The 27970-nt window shown below is 47.4% G+C and overlaps 1 protein-coding gene across 1 annotated transcript in view; it reads right to left on the reverse strand.

Annotated features, from left to right (window-relative positions):
* LOC120234106 overlaps nucleotides 1-27970 on the reverse strand; it is a 115446-nt gene that overhangs the window by 13926 nt on the left and 73550 nt on the right. The window lies entirely within an intron of this gene.

Below are 27970 nucleotides of genomic sequence, written 5' to 3' on the forward strand. Positions count from 1 at the left end.
TCAGAGCCAGACTATGTGATCATGCCTGCCATGTGGGTGGGGAATGAGGAAGAAAGAAGAGTCTGTCTCTCCTCCCATGTGGACTGAGAGTGGGGCTGAGATGGGTCTCCCAAAGCAAAACTGGAATGTGTCACCAAAGAGGAAGGGTTGGCTGCTAAAGAGGCAGAAACTCCAAGATGCCCCCACTAGGGTCGTATAATACACTCTAGGCAAGGGCCACTTGCTCCCCTCCGAGAAGGTCATCTGATCATTAGAGGAAGCTTGTAGCAACAGCACCTGCACAAAAGCTTTCCCTGGGCCTGATCCCTGGGCTCACAGCTTTACCCAAGAGCACATTTATTTGAGGAGCATGGGCTCCTTCTTGAGCATCTGAAACAATCAAAGGGACAAAGTGGCTTCTAAATCAGACAGACCCAGGGCACCTGGGTGGCTCAGTCGGTTCAGCATCCAACTCTGGCTCAAGTCATGATCTCACAGCTTGTGAGTTCGAGCCCTGCTTCAGGCTCTGTGCTGACAGCTCAGAGCCTGGTGTCTGCTTTGGACTCTAGGCCTTCTTCTCTCTTTGCCCCTCCCCCACTAACCATCTCTCACTCTCTCTTTCCCTGAAAAATAAACATTAAAAACATAAATTAAGTAAATGAATAAATAAGACCAATCCTAGGCTGGAGGTTCTGATCTTTACTCCATCACCTACCTGTTGGGTGATCTTGGGCAAATCCTCTCCCTTCTCTGAGCCTTGTCTTCCTAAACTATGAGATGTCAGGGAAAATACCCATCTTACAGTTTCGCCATGAGATCCAGTGAGTTTACGCAGGTGGAGGACTCAGGAGAGAGCTTAGTATAAGATAACACTCAAGAGACGGTGATGATGCTGGTGGAAAAGAAAGACAGGAGAAAGTTGACGATGACATTGGTGCCAGACTTCAGGCTTCAGCTCCAGAGGGTTCTGAGCTGGAACAGACCTTGGAAAGTCACCTGGGCCATCGAATCCCTATGATCTACACAAAGACCCTAAGGGATAGGATTTGGCTTTGTTCAAGTTGGGGAAACTGAGGCTCAAAAGGAAGACGTTTGCCCAAGGTCTCTGAGCCAAAGAAGTGGCAGAAACCCAAGCTGGTTAGTTCTGGAGTCTGGGCTCTCTACCAGAGCCTGCAAACTCACCCAGCATGTTAATGAACTCCTTCCGGCCGGCAGAATGTACATAGCACCTCCAAACGAGCACACCCATTATACTGTGGCTCTGCACCCACACACTGGAGGAAGGGCCCCCGCATTAGAAGGCCCTCACCTCTTTTTCTTCGGGCTTTCTTTCTACCCTCAGTGAGCAGCAGACCAAAAAGTAAACTAAAATAAAAAACGAAAGAAAGGAAAGGAGAAACAAAAACCCTTCCTTTTAAAAATTTAAAAAGAACACAAAGGATAAGCGCCGCCCGTATTTCAAAAGCAATTTCACATCTGCACTGAAATTCCTCCACTTACAGACACTCGCAGATAAGAACAAAGCTACAAACTGAAGAGAAAGTAGGCCAGCTCTGCCTCCTCCCCACAGATGGTGTGAGGCAGTCATGCACATCCATTTTAGTCTTGGCCATCACGTTATTCATTAGTGTTGGCCCATGAGCTGTTTAAAGAAGTGTCTTCTTACCATGAAAAGAAGAAAGTCAAAGTAAAAACATCTTTGGATACATTTTTGAAGAGCTGAAAAGAACCAAGGAGAGCCAGATTCCATGCCAGCACATCACTGGTTCTCTTGTGAGACTCAACTTTACACAGACACGTACACTTGAAGTGGCTCGTATATAATGTCTCTTTTGGGCTGAGAAAGAAAGAGACTAAAACACAGCCTTTTGGACATATGTTTGTACGTGGATGCTTTCTAAATTTCTAGCAGCAGTGAAAGCGCTGAACATTGCCTTATTTTAGCCAGACAACTCATGGTATTATCTAGACATACATGACTAAAGCTCACATCTCACCATGGCAGACACTGTTGGGTGCCTATTCAACAGCCATTCTCTTCCTCTCCTGTCCTTCCTGGTGAAATCTCTCTCCAATAACAGAAATTGAAAGTGACAGATACTCTCTCAGATTCCCTTGAATTTATATCACTGACCGATGAAATGTATGATGAAGTCTGTAAGGATGTGAAACAAAAAATCTCCTGCTTTAGATGTGACCCTGTGAAGGTGTGATGGCTGGAGCTGCGTGGCCACTATGCAACCATGAAGTGCCAAGGTTAAAGGCCAAGAACTACAGGCTGAGGATAGCGGAGCCAAAGGGTGGAAAGATGCCAGCTTCTGGATAACAAGGCTGAATCATGAATCAAGCCCACCACACCTGCTTCAAAGACTATTTGGTACATAAGAAAATAAAAGTATTTGATAGTTAAACCACTATTAGTTGAGTATTCCGGTACTTGCGACCGAAAACATTCCAAGTGACACACTTGGGAAATGATGTTTATGGATAAGGAGCTGAGACAGAGAGAGGACAGGTCTGTCCAACTCCAGTGACTATGTCTGATGGGCAGTGGAGCCCACTGGTGTAGAGCCCTGGAAGCTGGGTTTGCACCACACGACCCCACCTCTTGGCCACTGCTGACTGTACCAGGCACGGACCCCTCACCCACGCCGAGTCCGTCTGAGTCTCTATGCTGGGAATGGAGAACTGGGGTTCAGAGACAACTAGAGAGCTTCTGCATGTAAGTTTGGGGGAAATGCACACACAGAGATGGAGGAAGGCTGTGTTTGGACAAGTAAACAGAAGCAGAGAAGACAGACTTAATGGCTCCAGAAGAGTACGATGGAGTATGTGGTTGACTGGTGGCCTTGACCCTCCATTTCTGGTTCCAGGTTTTCCACCTTTGGGTTCTGGGAAAGCCCCCCATTTCCTTTGTTTAAGCTGGTTTGAAGTAGAAGTTTATTTCTAAAAGCCTTGCCAAGATCCCAAGATGTTGGTGGCAAACCTAGGGTAGAACTCCCTTCTCCTGACCTTTTGCTGAATCCTGCCGCCTTCAAACACCATAGCTAACACTTACTGAGCATTTCCTAAGTGTCAGACACTCTTCTACGGCACTTCACAGATGTTATATTTAAATCTCACCACAATCTTATGAGATAGGTCCTATTATCAACCCCATTTTCCGGAAGAGGAAACTGAGGCTCAGAGGTTTTAAGTAACTTCCCTATAATCACGCAGCCAGCCTGTGACTGAGCCAGGATTCAAACTCCAAAGCTTAGGCTCATAACCGCTCTGCTTTCTGATCTCGCTCTTCTATTCCTTTTCCCCTTCATACCACCTAGTAGGCAGACAAATTTTCCAAGTGTTTTCAGTGGGTGCATCCAAACGGTCTCCTGTCTTGCTGTGGTTCTCATAATACCTTGGCTATACCTGGAACCCAGTGGCTGGAGCTACTAACCACCCACTACTTGCAACTGGGAGGCATCTAAGGGGAAAAAATTCCAAGAAGGCTTCCTGGAAGAGGCACTATTTGAGGAACATGTTTAAAGATCACTTGGGATTTGCAGAACAAATGGAATGGAGAGGGAGAGTATACTAGTTCATGGCTGCCAGTAAAGACGCTGATTTTGGCTCTTTGAAACAGGAAAATGAATTCCTTAAAAGGATACTTACTGGGAGCTCACAGTACTGCTGGGAGGAATGGAGTGTCACGCCAGACAGCGCAGCCAGGAGCACTGCTCTCAATTATGCTACAGAATTGGTCCAATGAGGACCTTACCACCACCACCCGCAGCACTACAGCACCGCCACTGGCCCCCGAGGAGGTTCCCTCACTCTTTTCCACTCTGCTTCAACAGGTGACCTCAAGGCCAGGCCAAGGACACCTGATTGGCAGAGCATGGGCCACTTGCCCTGCCCTGGCTGCAGGGAGGATGGGAAAGTAGGTGCTGCCCTTCCCATATCCTATTCTGAGGGAGGAACTCTGTACCCACCATGATCCATGGGAAGGGCGTTTAGATGATGGATGGCCAAAGACAATGTCAAGTGTCCACTGTGGGGGCCCCTTAAGGCAAAGGAACAAATCATGCAAAGGCACCGAAAGCACGTGCCTGTCTCAGCTCAGTGCAACAAGATGATCACTGCGCTCCTTAGGGTATATATTTAGTGCTGAATTATGCCCCCTGAATTGCTATTTGACAGCTCACCTTTGCATTTCAATGTCTTCCATCTGCAAGGGCACACTATGTGTTCTTGTTGGGCCTCAGAAGGCCTGGAGGGGTGCCAAGTGCTCCGGAGAGGTTCAACGGCTGTTGAGAAGGAGGAGGAGGTCCAGGTGACGGAAGGACAGAGCCACGGTGCGGGATCCTTTGGTCCGAGGCCCAGCTCCCTAGAGAAGCAGGTTCACAAAGGAGCCCAGCCTCTGTGGAAGGTCATCCTTGTGCATAAAACCACCCTTTCAGAAAACACCAGAGCCCTGCTATGGGACTATGGTTCTTCTGAAAGGGTCCGCTGCCACCTGTCCAGCCGCTCCTCCCAGGGTCTTCTCTGCCGGCACAAAGCTCAGAAGGGGGAGGGGCCCCTGCTTCTCTAGTTCCCTACCCCTCCCCAGCCATCAATGCCCTAGGGCTCCCTTCACCCTTCACATACTGGCTAGAAATCCTGTCCTGGGCTCTGGCCCCAATAAAGCCAAATGGAACAAATGTCAGACAGTAGCAAGAACACAGCCAGAGCCCGGGGTTTTCTGTTGGAAAGACGTGAAGCTTCTCTGGCCAGGGTGGTGACCTGTCCTGTCTCCACTCATTCTCCTTGACTTAGAGAGCGGCAGCTGTGGCAGCCTGTCCTCCAAGATGCCAAGGGGACAGTTTTTAGACAGGGCCAGAGAAGGTGGGAGGGACAGGCAAAGGAGGCCTGAGGTCAGGGCGGTTGCCTTCCCTCCTACGCCTGCGCACCCGAAGCGACTCCCTGCCCGGCTCCTGGACAGCAGCTTGCACAGTGGCCCCAGCCAGACACCTGGAAGTCACCCTCAACCACCCCGTCTTCCCAGGCTGCGCATCCAAACAGTGGCTCCAGGACGTCTCACAGAACCTCCCCAGAACAACCCCAAAGGTTCGCTTGCTGAGACCCAGCCTCCAGTTTTGCCCTCTCTAAATTGCCCCTGCAGCGCCGAGCGGTGCACCGTGTTTCTCGCGGTCCACTCTTGTACAAGAGAGGTCCACGATGCCTCTTTGCTCATGGTTCTCAAGGCCATGGTTCTCAACCCGAGGCAATTTTAGCTCCTAGGGGACATTTGGCAATGTCGGTGGTCACAGCTGGGGCGGGGGGATGCCGCTGGCACCCAGTGGGTAGAGGCCAAGACTGCGACTAGTACACAGGACAGCCCCCGCGATGGAGAATCACCCACCCAAACTGCCAGGGATGCCCAGGTCGAGGACTCTGCATGAAGGCGGAGCTGCCTCGCCCACGTCCTGGTGGCCATTCCAGGACCCCCACAAAGGCCTGCCCGCCACAGCTCCGCTATCTTTGACCTCTGTCCCTGAGCGTCCTGCCTGTGCTGTCGCCCGTGACTTGCAGGCCTGGATGCTCCCTCAGGGTGGACCACAGATGCCCCCTCCACACACATACACCTGCAGAGACATTACCTCTGCTCTAGAGATCTCTCCAGCGGGCCTCCCAGCACATCCAGGGAGACACACGAGACCCAGCCACCCTCTGATGGTTCAGAGGCCGGTCTTTCTCCAAAGAGACTGAGGGGGCACCCTCACTGGTGCCAAGAGGGAGGGACAGGCGGGGACATCTCTCCCAGAGTCACTCTGCTTGGGGGAAAAACAGGCTAACCAGCTAAACAGCAACAAGGCCCAGGCCATTCCTTCTGTCCCCACACGGCTCCATGTCCCACTCGCGTGGAAGTTTTGCCAAGCCTGGGGCCACAGATGCCTGGGGGTCGGTGGAAAGAGCTGGGAGAAAGACGGCCCACTGCCTGGCCTCAACACCCTCCCAACTTTGACTCCTGGGGCTCCTGCTCAGGCGGAGCGCCACCCCCGGCCCTGCTTTCCTGCCTCCTTGCCTTTGCTCACGCTGAGCCTCCCCCTGGCAGGGTTTTCCCCTGCCAGCTCCACACAGAGCCTGTTATGTGCCAGCCAAGCAGCCCCCTTCAGCCCCATTGTTAGGAGGAATCACAGCATTTTATTTTATTTTTTTAAGTGTATTTATTTACTTTTGAGAGAGAGAGAGAGAGAGAGAAAGAGAGAGTGGGGGAGGGGCAGAGAGAGAGATGGAAACAGAGAATCCCGAGCAGGCCCCACGCTGTCAGCCCAGAGCCCGATGTGGGGCTCCAGCTCACAAACCATGAGATCATGACCTGAGCTGAAACCAAGAGTAGGGCGCTTAACTGACCGAGCCCCCCAGGCACCCCGGGGATCATAGCATTTTAAAGATATATTTCCCCTTGGTTTCTTCTCCTGAGTATTTATACTTCGTCCTTCCTAATGGACAGTGACTTTTCCAAGCGCAGGAGGTCTCCATTCCTTAAAACCCTTCGTGCCTAGCACAGGGCTGGCCCACAGTAAGGGAACAGCTACAGGAATAAACATGCCACCTTGGCCATGATCCCTCCTTCCTATTAGCCTTCTCACAGCCTCTTCCCTCTGCCTGGGACACCCTGCCCACCATCCGCCACCTAGGCCTGTCTGCCCGCACTAGGCCACTGCTCCAACCTGCCTCCTCACCCAGGTTCCTGCCACAGGAACCAATTAACAGCGTACATCTTTTTTCAGCACCTTTGCCACACTTCCGTAGACGCTCTCCTAATGAGCTTCTACTTAGCCCCTCCCTCTGTATGATACACAATCGATGTCCCGTGCAAGCCAGATGCTCGTGCCTGCCAGGCCGCGATGCCCTTCACCTCGGGCTGCCCTCCTGGCACTCTTTCCCCTTCCTTCCGTCTTTTCTGGCAGAGCCCACATTGCTTTATAGAGGCTGAGGATGCCAGTCACCTGCTCTCCCAGCTTCCTTTGTAGCCAGGATACAAGCATGTGCCCGATCCTGGCCAATAGGTGGAGGAGAAATCAGCTGGGGGCTTCGGGAAAGGTTCCCTCTCACTCTTTGCTGGATGCAGTTGGAGCTGCATGAAAGTCCTGCGAGGTGTAGGAGCCATTCTGTACCATGAAGGGAGACAGCCCTAGTCCTCTGGAGATGGCAGAAAGAAACAGATGGAAAGTGCCTGTTATCTGAGGACGCTTTGCCACTGCAACCACTCAGGGACTCCTGTCTCTGCACTTCTTCCTATGTGAAATAAGAAATGTCTTTATCAGGGTGGCTCAGTCTGTTGAGCATCTGACTTCGGCTCAGGTCATGATTCAGCAGTTCATGAGTTCAAGCCCCACATCGGGCTCCTGCTGTCAGTGCAGAGCCTGCTTTGGATCCTCTGACCCCCTCTCTGCCCCTCCCCACTTGCTCTCTCTCAAAAATAAGTAAACATTAAAAAAATAAAAAATAAATATCTTTATCATTTCAGCCAGTGATTTTCATACTGTGGGTCACATCTCTCAATAGGGCATGAGATTATTTTAGTGGGCTATGATCAATATTTTCTTTTAATAGATAGGAAACAATGGACTAGAAACATTAGCCAGCAACCCACACAATAAAGATAAGTAGTGTTTGTGAAAATGTGTTTTTATTCACATTCTATGCATGTGTATGTGCTTGTGTACTAAATGAAAATGTAAACTGCATTTTTTTTTACTATGTATTGAAGATTTTGTGAAAGCAAAACTTAAAAGCTAGTTTTACAGTATGGAGGTTCCTCAAAAAATTAAAAATAGAACTACCCTAGGATCCAGCAATTGCATTACTATTTATCCAAAAGATTTGGAAATGCTGATTCAAAGGGGCACACGCACCCCAATGTTTATAAGTAGCACTTTCAACAATAGCCAAATTATAGAAAGAGCCCAAATGTCCATCGACTGATGAGTGGATAAAGAAGATGTGGTGTATATATACACAATGGAATATTACTGGGCAGTTAACAAGACTGAAACCTCGCCATTTGCAACAACGTAAATGGAACTAGAGGATATGATGGTAAGCAAAGTCAGTCAGTCAGAGAAAGACAAATATCATATGATTTCACTCCTATGTGGAATTTAGGAAACACAACAGATGAACACAGGGGAAGGGAAGGAAAAATAAGATAAAAAGAGAGAGGGAAGCAAACCATAAGAGACCCTTAAATACAGAGAACAAACTGAAGGTTGCTGGAGGGGAGGTGGGTAGAGGGATGGGCTACATGGGTGATGGGCATTAACGAGGGCACTCATTGGGATGAGCACCGGGTGTTATATCTTTATGGTGAATCATGGGGTTCTACTCTTGAAATCAATATCACACTGTATGTTAACTTGAATTTAAAAAAATAACTTTTTAAAGCTAGTTTTAGGTAAAGATTCTGTTACTTGCAGCCAAATGCATCATATCCCACACAGCCACTCTTCAGCATGCCCTTGAACTGAATCAGTTGCTACAAATTAAGCTGTTTACTGACCAAAAGACCATTTTATCTGTGTCTAAATTGTTTATGGAAGATATACACAGTATTAAAACATAATTTAATTTAATATTATGCAGATTAGTGAAATATGAGCATTTTTAAAAATTGCCATTTCGAGGGCACCTGGGTGGCTCAGTCAGTTGAGCCTCCAACTCTAGCTCAGGTCACCATCTCCTGGTTCATAAGTCCAAGCTACATGTTGGGCTCTCAGCTGTCATCATGGAGCCCACTTCAGATCCTCTGTCCCCCTCTCTCTCTGCCTCTCTTTCTCTCAAAAATAAATAAACATTTTAAAAAAGTGCTGTTTCTAAGTTGGCTACTCTGAAAAGAATCAAGACAAGTTCCAGAAAACAAAACTGTCAGATGCAGGTGAGGAGAAAACTCCACAACTGGAGGCAATAAGCATAAAATTCTAGAAGGATTACGCACTTGTATTAATTCATAAATACCTGGCCTCACTTTAAAGAAAGTGGTATATGAAAAAAAACATACAGAACCCCACTCTGCGAGAAAGGACAAGCAAAGACTCTTTCCTATGTTAAAATATTGGCGAGTATTTATATATGTATACGTTTTTAATCAAACCTAACTGCTTAAAGCATATATGCATCATTTTCTTAATTTCTTATGGTAACCAAGTTTTGTTTTTAATTGACTGGCTACCGTCTTAATTGGCTATGTGGCACAAGGAACTTCGAGTATAATTGATTAATCTCTGTGTTCTACAATTGACTGTAAATTCCACGGAGCAAGAGCCACACCAGCTTGCTCACCACTTTCTGTCCCAGCATAGCACCGGGCACACAGGAGATTCTTCATAGATGTTGACTGGGTAGATACATAACAAAAGGAATGAACAAACCAACCAACTGAACATTACTCCTACAATCCTCACAGAGCCTCATGGGAAAGAAGGGCTGATTCATTTTTATCCCAATATTGACAATGAATTTAACTGAGGTTCAGAAAAGCAAACTGACTTAAGGCACACAACTAGCGCGAGAGCCAATCCAAGCGCCCAGGCTTTTTAGCTCACAGGATTCCTCAGCTGCAAGGAAGGTTATGAGGCGAGGCCATCACATTACCAGAGAGTGCTCGTTACATTTCCACTTCTGGTGCCTTGATTTTGTGATTTCTCTGGAATGCCGCAGGGAATTCTGAGTTCTGTGAGTCCCATCAACACTGTGAAGGTGACTGGTAAGGTTCTATTAGAGAACTGGGTTTCTTGAATGTGGGCCGACAGCTGGAAGTCAACATTTGTTGACTTAAAAGAGAGTGTTTCCAATTTTACTATAGGAGTTGATGAGAAAAAATTATTTTTGATAGAAATTCACTTTACAGATGATTTTGCTGGGTCACATCTATTCAGCTGACTAAAAGATTCCTGATCCTGAAGAGTCAGTCATTTGGTATTAAAGGTTGTTATGTCCTTAGTTTAGCTTTGTGTTTCACGTTCCTTGAGTGTCTACTCCTCTTTTTATGCTAGAACATTTATGGTTGCTTATAAAAGAAAACATACAATATAAACGGAAAGGTTTTTTAATTCATGTGTATATTTCAAAAATGTCTCAGGGAGTGGGGCATGAGGGAACCTTCTAGGACAAGTTCTGTATCTTGTTCTGGGTAGTTGTTTCCTAGTATATACGTCATTTAAGAACTGTGTCCTTTACTGTGTATAAGGTATTCCTAAATAAAAACTGTTTTAAATGTGTATGGCTTTAATTTTACAGAGACCTAGAATGTGAGGGATGAAACCAGCACATCCTAAAGTAAATCAGTTCAAGTTTATAAACATTTATTAAGCACTTACTGTGTATAAGGCACTGTGCTAAACTCTCAATAGAGAGAGATTACAGAGATTGTACTAATTATAAATGGTCCTTTATACAAGTTGGGCTCTCAAGAAATATTTGTGTAATAAATGAATGAGTTCATTAATCAATAGCTAGTACAGACTAAGGGGTTAAATTTTAAAAATTTATGTTTATTTTTGAGACAAAGAGAAACAGAGCATGCATGGGGGAGGGGCAGAGAGAGAGGGAGACACAGAATCCAGAGCAGGGTCCAGGCTCTGAGCTGTCAGCACAGAGCCCGATGCGGGGCTCGAAGCCACAAACTGTGAGATCATGACCTGAGCTGAAGTCAGAAGCTTAACCGACTGAGCCACCCAGGGGCCCCAGGGGTTAAATTTAAGTAGGAACAGAGATGTACTGTCCCCTGATACTGAAGGAAGGAAGATAAAGATGCGTGAATATATACTTATTCTCTGTGGTCCCAGATGATAAAGCCCCATGTGAACCGTTGGTCTTATCTCTAGAATATCATGTATGTGAAAAAGATTAACGTGACACCTGCTGCTTCCCATGCATCAAACCCGACAACTGGGACAGCACTAAGCAAGCCACTCGCTGCGGGAGATGAGAGAGGGAGGAGGGGATCCGCCAGTGTGGTTAGGAAGTCACTGGCCACTCAGCTGTGGAACGGTGGGACAGAGCAGAAATAAGTGCACAGAGCACGGAACACGGGACAGAAAGAGCAGAAGTCAGACAACAGCTGTAGATTCCTTTTGAAAGTTTTGTGGGAGAAGCAGGAGATTGGACAGTACCTGGCAATGGACAATGAAACAAAGATTATTTTATAACATAGGGGACTTGATTATGTATATAGACTGGGGAGAATGAGAAAAGAAGGGGACTGAAAATAGTGGGGGACAGAGGAGATGGCTGTTTAAGTGTTGGATAAAATGGGGGGAAGAAGGGAGCAGAGCCTCCTGCACAGGTTTACCTCACCTTTCACCTGTGATTACAGTTGACTTGGCCTTGGCCTCCCTCCTCCCAATCTTACCCCTCAGTCCATGCTTCCCAAGAAGCCATGGCAATCTGCCTGAAATGTAAATCTAATCATGCAACACTCCTGACCTTTCCAATCCCAAACCTTCTTGATCCACACTGTATAAAATCCAAACTCCTTGCCTTGAACTTCAGAGTCCTATGATGACCCCAGCCTCCTTCTCTAACCTCATCTCTCCCCATTTTCTCCTTCTCTCACTGTGCTCCCCCACACTGCCCTATCTCAGTTCCTGACATGGGCCAATCTCTTTCCTGCCACAAGACCTTTATACAGGCCAGTCTCTCTTTGGTTCTTTTCTCTCCCACTCATCCTGTGGCTGGCTCGTTCTTACTTTTTGGGCCTTAGGGTTCTCATCACCAATTCCAATGTGTAAGGAGTTTTCCCACACCACTGAGCAATTCTCCAACACCAGCTGGGTGCTGTGCAGTTTAATTCTGATACTATCACACAGAGACACTGTCAGATCTCACAGGTTAAGGGCTCAGTCCTACAAGATGGTCCCTCCTCCCAGCTTTAGGCACCAATGACAAGTCCAGGTTGCCACCTGGCTTCTGACCAATGGGGTAAGGATAGGAGATTCCAACAGCCCCCTCCATGGGTTCAATTAATTTGATAGTGTGGCTCACAGAACTCTGAGAAGCATCTGACTTACTAGATTACCAGTTTATTATAGGATATCACTCAGGAACAGTCAAATGGAAGAGATGGACAGGACAAGGCATGGGGAAGGGGCCTGGAGACTTGATACCCTTGTGGAGTGTACCACTGTCTAGAACTCTCCATATGTCTACCAACCTAGAAGTTCTCTAAATCCCGTCCTTGTGGGCTTTCATGGAGGCTACATTACATAGGCACAATTGATTAAATCATCGGTGATTGAACTCAATTTCCAGCCATCCTCCCCTCCCCTGAGGTTGTGGGATGGCACTAAAAGTTCCAACTCTTTAATCACAGGGTTGGCTTCCCCAGCGACCAGCCTTTATATAACTTAGGGGCATTCCAAAAGTCACCTCATTTACATAACAAAAACATTTCATCCCTTTTAGTGCTTAGGAAATTCCAAGGGTTTTAGGAGCTCTGTGCCAGGAACAGGGTCAAAGACCAAATATGTATTTCTTATTATAAATCACAACATCACAGGCCTCAGCTAAAATGTCATCATTCCAACAAAGACTTCCATAGCTGTCCATTATACAGTAAAGCTCCTAAGTTCTATTTCTCAGTCAGATGTGGTAAGTAGAGCCAAGCTATAGCTCTAATGGCAACAACAATAAAAATGTATAAATTATTAAAAATCATGTTTTAAAGATGTCGTAGAACTGTGAAAGCAGAGAGGACTAGGTGAGCTAAGTTCTTAATCAGGAGGAGTCCTTCCTACATTTCTGAAATGGCCAGTCGTTTCTCACCAAGCACGGGCACTGGTTATGGATCAGGCTTTCCGTAGGCAAAGAGAAATGAGAAAGCAGTGCAATGATAAGCTTGAGTCCTGTACAGAAACAATTTCTACACTAAGTATACACAGACCAGAAGAAGCACTTCTGCAATGGTGGAGCGAGGACCTCCAAAAATCTGCTATACCCTACAAGCAACAATAACCCTGACAAAGACTGTCAAAACCCACATCTTCAGAGCTCTGGAAATTAACTAAAAGCATACAACAACCCAAGGAGAAAATGAAGTACTTATGGTAAACATTAGTTTCTCCATTCATAAATGAGTAAATCTGAGTATGCAGTTATGCTTCTGCTGGAAATGGAACAGCTGAAGATTAGAGAGGTTGCATGACTTCCCTAAGGTCACAGAGAAGTAAGTGGATGTAAGAGGTGTCTTGAACCCAGGCTTCTTGACTCCACTGGATAATGGGTCCAATAGCCCTGGGTTCTAATCCTAGCTCTGGTGTTCACTGGCTCTGTAACCTGGATATGGTCACTTCATCTTGCTGAGCCTCAGCATATTCATCTGCCCTCCAAGGCTGTACTGATTGTCACTGTCCGTTCTTGAGATTCTTCAAAATGTATCTAGTCTATAGTCCCGATTTTTAAAACAACAGGATCGTAATGGAAGATCCCTAGATTCCCATTTCAGCAGGTCCATCAACACCATGAAATCATACATAAACTTTCTGCAAACATATGAATGCACATTTTTTGAGAGTACATCAGAGTTCTATGCCCCCCCCCCCCGCCAAATTTAAGAATATGGCCTCAAAGCCAAGTTGGATAAGCAGCTACATAAGACATGCCTTAATATGTCTTCTTTTCTCTGGTTGGATTTGTTTTTGAACCTGAACTTTCAATGCCTGACTCAAAGCAATAGTAAGTATCAGAAATTTTAGGCATCAGGGCAGGGCCAATTCAAATGAGATGGCTTGGGATGGAATTTTTGCTTGCCCTGAGTAAAAACACTCATAATGATCATGCTTCTAGCACTAACAACTGATATCTCAGTTTTGGTTTTGATCTCCAGTAATAATTCTCTTTGAGAAAGGAACAGAAGTAATGATTCCCCATTATGTGGTTAGAGGTTCAAAGAATTGATGAGGTTCAACAGTCCATGCTTGGTTCCTTCTTTCTCTCTTTTCAGAAGCACAACCGGGACTTAAAATCGGGAGTTTCTGAAATGGGGACTGCTGGCCATGTGAGTCCTTTATTCCACCCTGGGGTGGGATCAGTGCCATGAGGAAGGGGACAGAGTCCTAGGTACATTTCTCCCTCCACACCCTCTTCCTGTTTTCTAAAGCCCAGACTCCACAGGCAGCCCACACAACTCCCTCCCGGGTCACCATTCCCAAGGCACAGAGGGATGGCCAAAGAGGCTGGGATTTGTGGTGTGGTGTTAACAAATCACATCTTTTTAATAGCATACTATCCCCTCAGTCACATGCATGCTTGTGGTCATGCTGGAGATGACTAACCAAGTGCAGCTGGCCTCAAGCTGACAGCCAGGACACACGCGTGTACGCACACGCGCACACGCGCACACATGCACACACGCTCTCACTCACTCATGTTTAGAGGATGCATGGTGCCAACTTCTTGCCTGGCAAACCAGAAATATTTTAGTGGTTTATAAACATGATCCCATTCCATCTCGGGACACTTCTCAGGTTCAAGCCCATCTGTGTCAGGTGCTCGAAGGACTCCGGGTCCCTTTCCATTCACACCCACATGCCACCCCAACAAGCCTTCCGTGTCCCAAGATGCACAGCGAACGCGTGGGCACCAAAGAAACATCTGAAACGGACAACTTCACGGGCTGCATCCAGTCGTGTCTTGATGTGTTCTTTTTTGTCTCTCCTGTCACTGAAATGTTATTTTTTCCACTCATGTACCACCGCCTCTCGCCCCTCCCAAATCAGCCTGTTGGAAAAGATGTTTATTTTGCTTTTCCTCGGCATAAGTTAATATCAGGCAAGTGCATCTCTGATGCAGACAGTATATTCTCGGGGCATACGTTTGAGATTCTGGTTGATTAGAATTACAAATTTGTCATGCAATCCTGACCAATTTGGAACTGGCTCTCTGACATCATGTTTATGTCCTTTCGGCCTTGCCAGCGGTTACTAGGATTGTCGGGATGGGGGGGGTGGTTCTCAGCAATAAGTTAGAATTTCATAAATAGTTGGCACAGCCTTAAAAGCAGCCTGCTCTTTAACATGAGATAATGTATGTTTTCTTTCTACTTACTTGGAGGAGGTCGTATTGGGAGCCACCCAAGTTCACTTTTAAATCATTTCTCTACGTGCCCGATGCGGCTTTTGAAGTCATCTGCCCCAGCTCCCTGGGCAGCCAGGGCCCAGGCTTCTACCAGTGGCCCCACTGTGTGCCCTGCCACCCATCACAGGAAGCGTCTCAGAGCCGGGTGGGTGCGGGGTGGGTGGAGCAGGCCCGCAGGGCTCTGTTCCACCAAATGGAAAATCCTCTGACGTGTCTTCTGTCTTCGGTGTGTGTGTGTCTGGAGCTCCAGCAGGTTGGATGCCACCCTTGCCTCCAAGGCTCAACACCCCTTTCTGTCTGCCCCGTTGGCCTTCAGATGCGGCACATGGCGTAACAGCAGGCGTTTTCAAAGCGCAGGCCACAGGAAATCACATTTGAAGTGCCTGGCACGGAGGGTATTTTTATACCGTTCACTTTTTCCCTTTTCTTTTCATCTGTTTTCTGCATTTTTTCAGTTTGCTTTTTCTTCTTGATTTATTGTTGTATTATTCTATTTTTAAACCAAGACATACTTTCCCATCAGACTCTTTAATGTAACTCATATGAAAATTAGTGATGGGTGGACCTCAGACAGTGCGGGAGCTGGAATCAGTAGGCACTGACTTCCCAGAGTGCAGATGCTTATCTGAATCCACACCAGCTGCTGTAGTCCAGGGGGGCAGAGCAAGGGGGAGAAATAATCCCTCTCCTTTCACCCCTCATTAACCAATCTGGGGCTCAAGAGTACGGGCCCCTGGACCTTCCCCTGGAACATGTAATGGATGGTTTCCTCATCCCACTCAGTTTGTGTCCCCTTGCATGTGACAGCATGGGCTTTCCAATAAGGATCATAGAATCCCCAACACAGGAAGGAAGGAAAACCCAGTCTGGCCTCATCCAAAGTGCCCACCTGGGGGACCGGTCTGCTGGAGCTGGATTCAGGAGCAGGGTGGGTGACAGGTTGGGGCACATTCAACCCTCTTTCACGCTCTTCCATATCTCAAGGAGACCATCTCCGCTCCAAAGCTAAGGAGACATGGGCTGACCCTCTACTAGCCTTGTGACCTGGGGTGAGCCTCCTTAACAACCTGTGCTCTGTGAAAATCTGAACGAGATAACTTTTCTTCCGGACTTGTGAGCATTAGAGAAATTATTTGTCAAACAATCAGCGCTTAGTAAAATGGTAGCTGGCCCAAGGATTCCAACATTTGTTCTTATATCCCCATTCGGTCTGAGCTCTTCTCCTCTCCCCACAGCCTCCAGCTGAAAATTTGTCAGTCTCGTCTTCTAGTCTTTTTTTTTTTTCACATGACTTATGTGTCTCTCTCCCCCTTCTGCCCAAATTGGAGAGATTATGAAGGGAAAGGGCCACATCGCATGTGGCTTACCAGCTAAAAGCAGACTTTAGAGACCAACAGCCTATCTTCACTGCTTCTTAGTGAGTCTGGCCCTCTATTGTGTGCAGGTTACTGAGCTCTCGTAGGTGTTGTGGATGTGGCAAATGGCGAGACTAGTGCCTTCCTGCAGCAGGCCCTTCTGGATCCCTCGTACCACAGCCAGCACCAGCGGCGTGTTTCACTGGCGCATGTGAGCACCTTGGGTATTATGCCCATGGCGTCTCCCCTTCAGAATCCCCATGCTCTCTGTCCTCTGGATTTTAACTCTGCTGCTGACACACAATGCCTGCCTGCCTTCTCGGCATATCCACCCACCTCACTTTCTCTGGAAGCTCTCCCTGATGAGCCCAGAGCATGTGGAGCTCCCTCCCCACTGAACCTCCAATTCCATGCATTTTTACTGCTTGTCTTTCGTGGGATACTGAACCTGCGACCTGACATCCAGGCTCCGGCATGATCTGACTCCTGCTACCCTCAGCCACTTCGCCTTCCACCCCTACCTCCTGGGGCCAGTTTCTCAAAGGCACCACACTCTCCCCCACTAGGGCTGCCCCTCTGCCTCTTCTGCCCTCCCCACTCCTTCCTCTGCTAGAGAGTGCCTTTAACATTGAACTCCTCTGGAGGCCTTCTCTGGAGACCCTCTCCACAGACTTCAGGCCAAGGTGCTTCTCCATATTCTCTGGTATCTCTCACAAGACTTATACCACAGTGACGGCCTCCCTGCAGGCCACCTCTCTCGACGGACTCAGCTCCTTGAAGTCAAACTGCATCATTTGTCTCCGTGTCCCCAGTAGCCAACAGAGCACCGTCAACCCCCCACCCCCGTGTCCCCATAAGGACACTTCTCTAATGTCCCTATCCAAGGCACTGTGAGACCCTTTCAGGACGGTTGGTGGAAGAGAAGAAGGGCTGATAAAAACAGATCAGGTATTATAGATCAGTCACAAATGATGGATTAAAAAACGGCATTGTGTGATTATTAATGATATTTCAAAAGGGCAAGAGAAAGGTAATTTGAGTTGACAAATACATATTTACTTTGCTTTACCTTGAAGACAGCCAATTTCCGAGGCAGAAAAATTAACTCGCTTATCCTGAAAAGTGAAAAATTACCCAAAAAGTACCATTCTTTTATCTATTCATCCACTCAAACTCTATCTCTCTCTCTCTCTCTCTCACACACACACACACACACACACACACACACACACCCCTCTCCCTTCTCTCCTTGCTAGTGTACAGTCTCTGACTTCTAAAAAATGGTTGTTCCTTTCTGCTTGAAAGACTGTATTAGCTATTCAGGGAATACTAGCCCTTTCCTTGGACTCAAAAAAGTATTTTATCCATTAAAATCTAACCAGGGTGTAGTAACCATAAAATCCAGCCGCTCTGTTAGGAAGACGGATATCCTCAAAGATTTATGTCTGGCCGTCTCAAAGAAAATGTGTAAGACGGAGTTTTCTCAGAGACTTCCTGGCTGCACTCCACCCCACACATAATTTCTGTTTGTATAAACCTCAGATCAAAACTCAGGAAGGGTTAAGGGAAACCTTTATGAACCACAGGTTATGTCTGCTCACCATCCTTGGTTGGCCGTTTGGAATGAATTAGCCAGTCCCTAACCAGCCCACGAGGGGTTCTTGGACAGAACTAACCAACCTCTTCAGTCCAAATGGTCGAACCATTTGGGGTCTCAGATTCCATCCAGATTTGGGGTGAGGGTATATTCAAAGTCATTTGCATGTCCCTACAATTGTGGCAAAAGATAATGAAAACACGCCACATTATTAGTCTCCAGGATATGGAGGAGACCATTGGAAACATCAGAATTCGGGAAGGGGTGGAGAAGGGGGTGTGACTATTTTGAATGAACCTGAAAGAAAATACTTCCCGAACCTTCCTTCAGAAGGCGATTTCAGTTCCAATTTTTCATAAGGTTGGAAAAAGTTAAGCAAACGAGAACTATAGACACTTGTTTATAGAAGGTTTTTCTCTTTAATTGCTGTTTTTGTTTCATGAAAGAAAAGTCCCATAAAATAAAACCTCGTCTCTGGTTCAGCCGGGCAGTGAGACCCCTGAGAAGGCCACAGAAGGGCTGACTTGACGCTAGCCGGCGGAGGAGTCTGACGAACGTCTGTAGATTTCCGCAGCAAGGTATGTGCCTTTCCCACCCTCCACCCTGAAGGTCCCTCCATACATTTGAGACAGTTTCTAAAATCTGAAGTGTGGGACCGTCTGGTCGCTGGCAAGCATTCCAGACAAGTGGTTTTCTAAGAAGCCAAGTTCTGGTTTGACTCTTTGATTGGAAAAGTATCTATTTCACTAAGGGTGATAGGCCCCTGGATGCATTCTCACCAAAAAACCCATAAACCAATACTTGAAATGCCAGCAGCGAGTTGTAGGGAATTCTTTTGGTTTGCCTTCAAGGACACAAAACATCACAAAGGTCTTCTCTTTGGCAGAGAGGGGGGACTGGCCTGGAGAGTTGGCCCGGGGTGTATGTGGAAAGAGTCAGACATGGGAGTCAACAGACCCGGGTTCGAATCCTGGCTCCGCCACCAGCAAGCTGCTCTGACCTTAGGCGGGCCTCTTCACTTCTCCTGAGTCTGATTTTCCTCCTCAGTAAAATGGGGGTATTGACCTCAGCCTCAGGGACATGTAAAGCCTAGGGACATGGTGTTTGCATAAATCCTTCCACTGTGTGCCTGGTACACAACAGGGGCCTAAGTAGCAGCAGTTTCGTATCTACCCTCTACCACCATATAGACCAGAGGAGATGTGGCAGCTTCTCTGGGATTACCGAACACCTCCCAACACTTCTGCCGCAACCTTCTGAGAAAACAGAGTCTGTCACCCGCTTTCATTAATCCAACCAACAGATCATCACAGGCCATGGACCATGAGGCTGGCATGAGGACCCCCGACAGGAGAGATTCTGAAAACGAAGGAGGTATTTCCCCTGCATAGGAGTGAGTGCCCACACAACGGGAGCATTTGCTAATAACCCAAGGTGTGTGTTGTGATTAGACAACTCAATTGGGAGTGAGAGTCACCAAGCAACGTGGCTTCAGGAGCAGACAGGGAGCATGGCAGCGGCTAGTGGATGACAGGAAGGCCCAGGCCCCATGTGAAGGCAGTTGCCAACACCAGGCAAGTGCCCTCATGCAGGAGCATGAGACAGTGTGGCCAGGTTTCTCATGCGTCGAGAACAGCCAGAAATCTGGATTTGTATATAAAGGCCCTTAAGTTTTAAATATTGACAGCCTTTAAAAAAATGTAAACATCTGTCTGTGGACCAGATGGATAGGGAGACAGCCCTGCGGCTGGAGGGCTCTCCCAAGGAGGTGGGCTCCCGCCAGGCCTCGAATGGGGAGTAGAATTTAGATCTGCCTCCTTGCGTGTTTACCATGAGGACGCTTCTTAGGAGGTGGTGTGGCCCGGTGGTTATGGACTTGGTTGGGGTCGGATTCCTCGTGTGCAAAATAAGAACGGTGGCATGTATTCAGAGAGCGGCTGTGAGGATCATATGAAATCAAGCTTGGTAGAGTCCACACAGTCAAGGGCTTAGTCATACTAGCCATTGTCATCCCAACCACGTTGTGTGTGGTAATTGCTATCGCTATCAGAGTGGGGACTGGTGGCCAATACAGCTCTGTCACCTTCCACCCCAAGCTGCCCCATTTGGAGAGCCCACACTTGCCCTATCTTTACACGATGGCCCAGTGAAACCGATCATGACATTGTTAGCCCCATTTTACAGATAAGGAAACCGAGGCAGCTCAGAGAAGTGAAGGACACTGGCAAAGTTACACAGAGGTGGTGGACTCTCTCTGGCTCCACAGCTCACCTTCTAGGCTCTCTGCTCCAGCCACACCCACAGGACCTTCTCCGTGGACGGCTGTGGATGCCCCTGTGTAAACTAGATTCCAGGAGCCCACGGCCCTGGAAGTTTCTGGTGGGCTCAGCACACGTAGGCCCATGACCTACCACCCTCATCCTGCCCCGCCCTGCCCTCCAATCCCCTCAAATGTTCCTTTGAACTGGGCTGCAAGGTCCATCCACAAAGCCCAGGAAGCGCATTGGACACAGAAGAGAGTTCCATGGTGTTCCCTGTAAAAGCACAGCCTGACACGCAGCTATTGTGTCAATGATCCCCCTCTTCCCAGCTGCCAGCAACCCAAAACAGCTTAAAACAGAAAGAAACTGGCTCGAGGTCTGCAGGCACCTCATTTCAGGCCGCATCTACACCCTCAACTCTGCTTTTATTAACTTGGCCTGAGGCTCCCAACCCACAGGTCTCGGGGCAGGCCTCCTGAGGGTAGACCCAGCTCCCCTCAGGAGCCCCCCGGGGAAGGGCACAGGGCATGTCTGGGAGCACGGGCAGTCCGAAGTGAGCAGCGCTCTGCTCACAAACGTCCCAGACACAGATGTTTTGGTCTCATCTTGAAGCCATTTCAACCGGAGGCGGGGCTCCAAGGGCTGTTGGCCAAACCCAGACACTTGCCCTCAGCCACGTTCACTGGGCAGACACTGAGCACTCACTGTGTAGCATCTTTACAGGGTCTTCCCAGGCATGGGGCCTTGGGCCCATCTACCTTCCTCAAAGTCAAATATATGCATGCAAATGGGGTGCCTGGGTGGCTCATCGGTTAAGTGTCTGACTTCGGCTTGGGTCAAGAGCTCACGGTTTGCGAGTTCAAGTCCCGGGTCAGGCTCTGTGCTGACAGCTCAGAGCCTGGAGCCTGCTTCAGATTCTGTGTCTCCCTCTCTCTCTGCCCCTCCCCCGCTCACACTCTTTCTCTCTCAAAAAAATAAATAAACAAACATTAAAAAAAAATAAATGTTAAAATATATGTAGAGAGGGAATGAAACGTCCAGAACGTACTGAAACGGTGCTGCCCTCCCAACCCAGCACCAGGGACTGAGCATTACCCCCTTCCATGGGGCTCCGCCGCCATGTGTCCCTCCTAGAATGGGTGCCCTGTCCCTCTGAGGGTAACTCTACTGTCTAAGAGGATCTTCTAGTTCTACAGGTGCCTGCAACAACTTTGACTTGTGCTCAGATGAAGGCCCAGTGGTCTTTCCCATCACCGTGGGAACTGGGGGCCATGTGGTGCTTTTCAAGAGACTCTGTCTCTCTGACTTGACTACATATGCTTTTTGCTGTACGTGCTTCTTTTTAAGACCAATCTTCACGGGAGACGGTGGATGTTGAGAGCTCAGGCTCCGGGGATAGCCATAGATTTCACACTGACACACATTTCCCACGGCAAAGGAGCCATACGCCCTTTGGACCCCAGCAAGGCCACTTGCCGGAGTTCCGGGAGGCCTCTCTATCATCCCTACAGATGCCCCTCTCATGCTTTAGCACCCTCTTGCTCCTGAAATCTAGTGGCTCAGCTGTACGTCTCCGATTTCTACTCCTAGGTTAATTTTCTATGAAGACCCTTGGATGCTGGAGCAAGTGGCCTTAGGAATTCAACGGCCCCACTAGGGTCCCTCCCTCACCCGGCCACCCGCGACCCATGTAACACCCTCGGCTAATCAAGGTGAGCGCTCCACGCTGAAGTCTTTTCCGCCCTCTGCTCCTGCAGGTGAAGGCCGAAGTCACGTGCAGAAGGACCCAGGTGTCTGAGGAATTTGGAGCCCCGTCGTTGATTCATTTGTCTGCAGACATGCTAGACTCCATGTCTCCGACACAAGCCACGACAGAGTGCATTACGAGGTGAGCCCGCTATTTTTCCCTCCAGCTTTCCCCCCGTTTTTTTTTCTTCTTCTTGGCCTCAGGGCCTGAAGTATTCTGGACATATTTTTCATTTTTCCAAATATCAATTGCTCTTTTATTCCCTCTTCGAAGCAGTGAGTAATAAGAGTTGTGTCTGGTCCTGAAATTCCGACTGAAATAAATTAGCCCAATGACCAACAGGAGGTGCCTAGAACAATAACGGCAGAATATTTGGCAAATTACAAAAGAGCCCCTGGATGTCGACGTACAGTAAGTCTAGAAGCACATTACTGAGCAACGTTGCCAAAACGGGTATGCAATGAGCCATCCAGGCAGCAGAACGCCTCATAAATTAATCCCGCTTTTTTTTTCTTTCTTGGTCCACCGTTCGCAGTTCTTTTAGCCCTCTGGTTAATGGGGCATGCAGAGGGGTATTTTTGGCATGGCCGTGGTCCCCAACAGGCAGGCGTATGCCAAGGTTGTGTGTTAATGTATACACTTGCCCCCTCACTCATGGGGCATCCGGGCGCCATTTGCTGCAGTAGCAGGGCGAGAAATCAGACATTGGAGGCAGCAAGCCGTTAGCAGATACTGAGCACCTACTAAGTGCCAGGTGCTGTGCTAAGCTCTGGGGGTGCCACGGAGGATGACGGGGGGAGGGTCTCTGTACTCACGGCACTGATGGCTCCATCCACATCTCACATCCCTCCTTCCCTGGAAGGAACCACCCATTATGTGAGTCCTGAGGGGGCATGAGCCCACTGTGAAAAAATCAGAAGCCCCTACCTCCTCCCCACCTCCTAGCAGCCAGGAGCCCAGCCCACAGATTGCCTCTGCTCAGAGCTTTGACTCCTGAGGGAATGTCCCAAAGCTAGTGGGGTAGCCTGGGAAAAGTCCCCCAAAGATATCCATGCCCTAATCCCTGATTCCTATGAATGAAAAGGGCTTTACAGATGTCATTTAATTCTGGACTTTGAGATGAGGAGACTACCCTGGCTTACCTGGGCGGGCCCCAGTGTAATCAATGTATCCTTGTAAGAGGAAATTGACACACACATTTCCTATTATAAGAGGAGAACCCCACGATGGGGCCACGGAGGCAGAGGTTGGAATGACGTGGCTGTGATACGGGCTTTGGACTTCCGGCCTCCAGAACTACGAGAAAATGAATGGCTGTGGTTTTAAGCCACCCAGTTTGTTACAGTGTGTTACAGAAGCCATAGGTAACTGATGGCATTTAGAACTCTCTCATGGCATTGGGATCCAACCGCTGAGAGCCTCCATTTGGCCTCATATACAGTCCTGGCCTCGGACTTTCTGTGATCGGCACTTGTCTGTGGTTCTAATGGCTGTTTCTCTCCCTGAGTCTTTAGCCTCTTCATCAATCCCAGGGGTTCCCTTTGGACGTTCCTCCCAAACTTTCCTCTTCCGATTTTAGTTAGCCATCGGGGCTTCTGTTGCTCGACATCTTGGGTAAGAAACCCCACGTGGCAGGGTTGTAGTGAGGATGAGGGACAAGTCATATTTGGGCCCAGCACAGCACCTGTAACACAGCTGACACACAATCAATCAGTTCAGAGGCGCCTGGTTGGCTCAGTCAGTTAAGCGTCCAACTTCAGCTCAAGTCTGGATCTCACAGTTTGTGAGTTCGAGCCCCACATCGGGCTCTGTGCTGACAGCTCAGAGCCTAGAGCCTGCTTCAGACCCTTTGTCTCCCCTTCTCTCTGCCCCCCGCCCCCTCCTCATTCTCTGTCTCTCAATGTTTCTCTATAATAAATAAATGTTAAAAATTTTTAGAAACAATAAATCACTTCACAAATCAAAGCCTGCATTTCCCCCACATGGTGTACTTTTAACTAAAGTGGAATTTGTTGCCAACTTTTATAAGTCAGGAGACTTCACATCCAAAATTGAATTTCCTTTTTTTTCAATGTTTATTTATTTTGAGAGAGAGTGAGCAAGGGAGGTACAGAGAGAGAGAGACAGAGAGAGAGAGAGCGAGAATCCCAAGCAGGCTCCATGTTGCCAGCACCGAGCCCAATGCAGGGCTTGAACTCCAGAACACTGAGATTATGACCTGAGCTGAAACCAAGAGTTGGACGCTTAACTGACTGAGGCTCCCCAGGTGCCCCCAAAGCCTGGTTTTCTAACTTCTCTTGAAAAAAATCAGATCTTGCGACACTAGACCCCACACTTTCATGGCAACGATTGGTTGGCCTTTCTAGACATGCCTCTTATAATTTGCCATGGTCCCCAAAGGCCTTTCGGTGTATACCCCACCCACTCCTCTCATTTCGTTAATTGTTCAGTACCTCTATGCCTCTGAGTTTGTCATTCTTATTACAAATACAAGTTTTTCTCCCATTAGACCACAGACAGGCAGCAGAGCCAGAGTAGGACTGGGTTCCTGTGGAAGGCCCAGGATGTGAGGCCTTTTCCCACAATGCTCAGTCTCCCCAGAGAGCCTTTCTTCTCCCTTCCAGCCAGCCTAAAATGCCTGCCCCTTAATAAAGCCATTCTATACCCTTCCTCCATCTCCCCACTATTCCCCACCCATTCCTATCCAGGCTTGCCTATTACACTATTGAATCAGTTTCCTGAGTACACTTTTATTTTTTTTTAAGTTTATTTAATTATTTTGAGAGGAAGAGAGAGAGAGTACATAAGAGCTCAAGCAGGGGAGGGGCAGAGAAAGAGGGAGAGAGAGAATCTCTAGTGGGCTCTGCACTACTAGTGTGGAGCCCCACGTGGGGCTCGAACTCACATGAGATCATGACCTGAGCCAAAATCAAGAGTTGGATGCTTAACCAACTGAGCCACCCAAGTGCTCCTCTGAGTATATATGTATTTTATTTTCTGAGAGAGAGAGAGAGAGAGAGAGAGAGAGAGAGACAGCATGAGCAGGGGAGAGTCAGAGAGAGAGGGAGACACAGAATCTGAAACAGGCTCCAGGCTCTGAGCTAGGTGTTAGCACAGAGCCTGACATGGGGCTCGAACCCACGAACCGTGAGATCATGACCTGAGCCAAAGTCAGATGCTTAACCGACTGAGCCACCCAGGCACCCCTGAGTACACTTCTCATATAAAGTTTTTGCATTCTCAAATTATTGGGAGAGACATTTGCATTGAGTTGTCACAGAAGCAGATAGTCAATAAATCTTTGAGGAATGAGGAAAAGAAGGAGAGGGAATTGAAAAGGAGAGAGAGGGGGTGGGAGAGAAGTGGGAAACAGGTTCCAGCTATGAAGCTGTGTATCCCATCAGTCCCTCCTGCTTAGCCCTCCCAATAACCCCACAATACACACATTATCGTTGGCTTCAGTTTTCAGATGTCTGAGACTCAGAGACAGGCTGTCACTCTCCTTAGTAACATGTTTCAGTGACATCAGAATTTGAACCCAGATATGGTTGAGTGACTGCACTTAAGAACACAGCACTGCTTGACCTACACTTGTTAGGTATGGGGCAGATGTCTCCCATGGCAGGGTGTAACTTTTCAATTAGTTATTTGCCTGGAACACTATTCAATCACACATTTTCCATTCATTCCATCCCTCCCCCATTCATTCCCACAATCACACAGGAAGCCTAATTCCCTTGTTTACTGTACCCATCCTCCATTCTCATCCCCGCCTTCTTCCTTTACTGGGAAATAGGAGGCCTGGGTAGGCTGTCAGGCACCCGGCTCAGTGTGGACCCTTCCCAGCCCTCCTGGGCATGCACTCCGAGGGCCAGGCAAGGCCATTCTTTCCTCTCTTCCCTGCTCTGAAGCTCAATCCATAGCAAATGGTCCTACCAACTAATCTCAGAAGCTTCCCCACTCATCACTGTTCTTCAGGCCAGTTTCCTGGAAGAATTCATTGAGTTTCCTAGAAAATGTTCCTGGTCATCTTCTCTTTCCATGACTATAATTCATTACTTTCCATATGTCCTAATTAGTTTAATGCTCAGTCTTTGATCTGCATTTGACATCTGACCTGTTTCTGCGAGGTGAAGTCCAAGAAGCCAATAGCTACCCTGGAGATGGCGTCATTGCCATGATCTTGTACCATGGAAATGACACAAACGGCCTTTTAAAAAGCCACTGCATGGGGATCAGAGACCTGAGATCTGGTCCCTTTGTTCCAACTGACTTGGGAAGATCCTTTCCTTTTTATTGTCTTGAGTTTTTCCAAGGAAGAGGCAAATCTCATGGCAATCAAGAGCCTGGGGCCTTGCATCAGACACACAGAGCTCAGATCTCAGTCCTAGCTCTCACTAGCTGTGTAATGTTGAGAAAGTAACTTAACCACTGTGAGCTTCAGTCTCCTCATCTGTACAAGGGGGATAATGATATTATTTACTACCTAGAGCCTCAATAATAATACAGTGAGCCAATATATGTGAAGAGCAATGCCTGGGACTCAGTCATTTCTTGAGATATCTTAGCTGTGGATGATAATAATAAGATATGTTAGAGAAAAGGGAAGGAGAAGGAATGGTATAAAAGGAAAGGTATGAGATCCCTACGTGCTAAGCTAAGGTAGTCATAGAGTTGGACAGAGAGGAGAGAATAAAGCTACTTTTGGTATTTCCAAAAGTTTAATGGGAATCCCACATCTACTTACCCACAATAAAGCCACAGAGGATAATAAGAAAGGCAACCTTCTTTGCTTTTGGCTGAAATTACATTAATTCCTTGTGGTCAACTAAAAGGCTTTGAAATTAAATAGATCTGCCTCAGCCCAGGAAAGGTATGTGATCTGGAATAAGGAAAGTAACATCCCCCAAAAAGAGACTGGCGACCCTGACCTTGCAGGGCAGCTCTGAGGATTAAAAGAGATAATGTATGGAAAGCACTTAACATGGGGTCTGGCACAGAGTCAATACACGGTCCACACCCACCACTATGGCTAATATCCTTCCCTAGCCTCCCTAGGGCTCAGCCGCTTCATTGGTAAAATTAAAATCATACCACCTGCTTTACTCATTCAACAAATATTTACTGAGCCAAGTACTATGAATACAAAAATGTATTCACCAGACACAGTTCATGGCCTCTCAGAATCCACAGTTTGAAGTTGCTCATTATTCATCCATTCAACAAATATTTTTACTGAACACTTAGTGTGTAACAGGCTGCATAATGGGAATCAGAGACACAATGGCTAGTAAAACAGATTTAATCCCCAACTATCTACAAAATTATAGCCCAGAGAAGACGTAATGAAATAAGCTAGTGAAATGACTAACACACAGTAGGTGCTCGATGAGTAAAAGTTATCTGGGTGCTAATCAGAAGCTGGGGATGTGTAACTCTGGGAAAGATAGCTCATAAAAATGTTGCAGGTTAATGACTTCTTAACACATGAAATTTGTTTGATAGATAAAGGCTTCGTATGCAAGTGCTGAATCACTCTATTGTACACCTGAAACTAATATTACACTGGATGTTAACTAACTGGAATTTAAGTAAAACTTTTAAAAAAAAGAATGAGTAATAAATTTCTTAATTAAAAAATAAAATGAGGGAAGTCAGAAAAATGTAATAGTTAAATATATACTTAAATGGGATCTGTATGCTGAAAACTGCAAAATGTTGATCCACGAACACCTAAATAAATGGAGAGGCATACTGTGTTCATGGATTGGGAGATACAACATAGTGAAGGTGTCACTTCTCCCCAGAGGGATCTATAGGTTTAATGCAATTGTTACCAAATTCCCAGCCAGCAAGGGTTGCTTTTTATAGATGCAGGCAAGCTTGTTCTAAAGTTAATGTGGAAAAAAATAAGCCATAGAAGTGCTGAAAC

Source organism: Hyaena hyaena, unplaced genomic scaffold, assembly GCF_003009895.1.
Source record: "Hyaena hyaena isolate Hyena2069 unplaced genomic scaffold, ASM300989v1 scaffold_102, whole genome shotgun sequence".
NCBI lineage: Eukaryota > Metazoa > Chordata > Mammalia > Carnivora > Hyaenidae > Hyaena > Hyaena hyaena.